The sequence below is a fragment of the Physeter macrocephalus genome, chromosome 16 (genome assembly GCF_002837175.3).
Source record: "Physeter macrocephalus isolate SW-GA chromosome 16, ASM283717v5, whole genome shotgun sequence".
NCBI classification, from domain to species: domain Eukaryota; kingdom Metazoa; phylum Chordata; class Mammalia; order Artiodactyla; family Physeteridae; genus Physeter; species Physeter macrocephalus.
The window spans coordinates 62033283-62036854 of NC_041229.1; positions in this window are offsets into that span (position 1 = coordinate 62033283).

A 3572-nucleotide genomic window follows, 5' to 3' on the forward strand; every position below is an offset into this window, starting at 1 on the left:
AAGATTCATACTGGAGACATTCCCAGTGAATGCTGATGGTGACTTTTGTCAGAGTTCATATGTTATCCAAAAGCAGAAAACATATTCTGGGGTGAACCCCTATAATGAGTTAATAAATGTGAAAAATTATTCTATGTTCATTTGTTCATTCTTTATATCACAAGCTGTTAAATTAAGACAAAACCCTACACAAGTATTGATAATTGATAGGGAAATTCATATAAACATAAGGCAACTTGTAGAGAATCCTAAGAGAAAAACACTCTGAACATAGGAAATTCTTGAGGTATATAGTTCAGTCATTCATCAGAGCAACGACATGTTTAATATAATGGATTATGACATTCTCCTTTTAGGCATTCTAATAGTTCACCTTTTTAATAAGCTATAATTTTCTTTTGGCTGGTTGAAAGGCAAAAGTACTATTTTCATTTGTTACCTTTTTTCTCAACAGCTAGCTATTTGGGCCTAAGTAAAATACTTATTTTTACTCCTAAATCTCTACACTTTCCAAAAATTAAAAGATCTATATACTATTTACTAAGCTAAACATACTTAGATTCGAAGAAAACTCCTTTAGAGTACACTTAACATTTAATTTTTGCAGAAGAGTTACAGCCAGTTAACATCTTCCAGCCTTTTTCCATAAACCTATTTACTTAATAAACATTTGAATTTCACCATGTGCATTCAAAGGCAGGTATCTAAGCTGAAACATGAAAGTGAAAATTAGCTAGATTGTGTGTGGTGGAGTGTGGGAATGTTAGAAGAGATGAAAAAGGAGAAACAAGGAGTACAGAGCTACAGAGTGATGAGGGCATGGCATCAGGAAACACATTCACTGACTGAAATGTGGCACTGGAAAAGAGTGGAGCAGGAATACACAGAGGTGAAGTTAGAGGGAGACTCAAAGGCCAGATCGTGAAAGGCCTTGTAAGCCACCTTAGAAGTTTGGACTTCATGCTAAAGGTAATGGCAAAAAGTAAAATTCCTGTCACCACAATTATTCAGTGCTCTGAAAGTGCCAGTGGAATAATGAGAAAAGGAAAATAAATGGAAATTGGAAAGGAGAAAATCATTTGCTGATGATATGGTAGACCATTAGGACAACCTAAAAAAAAATCAATTGAAAAACTTAAAATTTAATAAGTTAATTCAGATATACTACATACACCCCACTTCGCTCAAAAAATACCTTGAATAAATGGAAACATGTTTCTGGATGAGAAGATAATTGTAGAGATGTTCAATCTCCCCACATTAAACCATTCCAATCAAATATTTCATTAGGAGGATTATTTCACCAAGTGATTATAAAGTTTACTTTGTAGAAGTAACAAGTTAAAATAGCTATATACCTTTTTATTAAAGGGGGGTGATAAGAGGAGTCTTACTACTAGAAACATAGTGCGGTACTAACCTAGGAAATGACATCTCTGGGACAGAACTGATTGTAACTAGACCTAGACGTTTGTAAGAATTTAGCATGTCATAAATTATCACTTCACACTGGTGTGGAAAAAAGAATAGTTAATATTACATTTATATCATATGCAGGTATATTAATTAGGTGAATATATAATATAGGCTGATATTTATTAAAATCAAAAATTAAAAGTTGAACATCAATGAAAACTGGTCTAAAAAATTAACTGTCAATTCATGATAAAAGTATAACCAATAAACATGGGGGAAAATACTATCTTCACCAATAATAAAAACATAACACTTGGGGCTAATAACATATGAAAGGAATATTAAAGCTCAGTTTTAATATTGTCAAATATTAGTTTAGTGTCATAACCACTAACAGGAGTGTATATACTACCTTTTTGGAGAGCTGATTTGATGTGTATGAAGAGCCTTTAAAAAGTCAGTAACACAGAGGGAACAGATCAGGAGTTGAGGATTCAGGAACCTCAAGAATGCATGTGTTTCCCCAGAGGGCAGCACGGGATGCACAGTCTACAATAGGAAAGTGCAAGAAAGTTGCAGAAAGGACCAGGCATCCAGCCTACAAAGCAAGGGAGTAACTGCAGAGCTCAACCTGAGATAGTAAAAAAGAACAAGTATGACTCGGAAACCACCAGACTCAGCAACAGCAGCAGCAACAACAATCACTGAGGAACTAGGTCAGAGATGAGCTAGGGGTGGGGCTTCCCTGGTGGCGCAGTGGTTAAGAATCTGCCTGCCAATCAATGCAGGGACATGGGTTCAACCTCTGGTCCGGGAAGATCCCACATGCCGCGGAGTAACTAGGCCTGTGCACCACAACTACTGAGCCCATGCGCCACAACTACTGAAGCCCATGTGCTCTAGGGCCCATGTGCTGCAACTACTGAGCCCACGTGCCAAAACTACTGAAGCCCACGCACCTAGAGCCCGTGCCCCGTAACAAGAGAAGCCACCGAAATGAGAAGCCCGTGCACCGCGATGAAGAGTAGCCCCTGCTAGCCGCAACTAGAGAAAGCCCACATACAACGAAGAACCAACGCGGCCAAAAATAAATTAAAATTAAATTAAATTTTAAAAAAGATGAGCTAGGGGCAAGGCAAGCACATCACCCAGGCTCTCTTACATATACTTAAATATATCAATAAGCACTTAAATATTTGTCCATCTGCTTCATATTTAGGAAGCTGTGGTCAAGTTGTTATTGGCACAGATTCCTCTGGATCAAAACACTGTTAATTCCTACCCTCCTGTAACTTATTGCAGTAATTATGACCCTTTGTCTCTAACACATGCCCACCATCTGGCATCTAGATCAAGAAACCCGTTTCCATTGCAGCAATTTTCACCATCATCTCTAGCCTACACAGAACAGACACAGCAAAGCTCTTCAAGAATGTCTTTGCTCCTCTTTCAAAACATCCCTTAACTCTGGGGAAGAGAGTAATAATAAATCCTTTTCAATATTCTATTACCCTGCACCTCTGAACACTATTCTCTATGGTATTCGAGAAGTTATGTTATTAGAAGTAGGTCAAGTTTGATTCCAGGTTTTAATTACCCAGTTTAACAGAATAGGTTGCTCTTTCAGATGTTTAAAGCAACATGTTAAACTCCAGGTTCCAGATGTTTGCACCCATGACGATGAATTCAACCCAAATGTAACTTACATTTGGTCCATCATAGACTCCCACATTTTCTCTCCCGGCTCTTGCTAATGTAATTACTGAGGTCTTGTAATTCGTAGTGTACTAATAGGTATCTCCTCTAGGAGCAGGGAATGCTTGCATTTTTTTCTATCAGGGTTAAGTTGGGATCTAAGTCTCATTATGGGCCTGGAGCCACTGACGGTGGGGAAGAGCACTGAAGAGATGTGGTATCAGTTTGTGAGGCAAATGCACCAGATGTAATCAAGAGTAAAGTTGAATGGAGTGGAGGTCTGACACCCTCAAATAAGCAGATAAGGGATAGTGTTGTTATTGACAAGAGAGGTTCAGAGGAATGGGGTGGCCTTGTTCTTAGCCTCACTGGTGCCTACCCAAATGCCTATCCATTGCTCTTCATGAGTTCTCTTACCATGTCTCTGACCAGGTTATGAATTTAATTAGTGCTGCAATTTT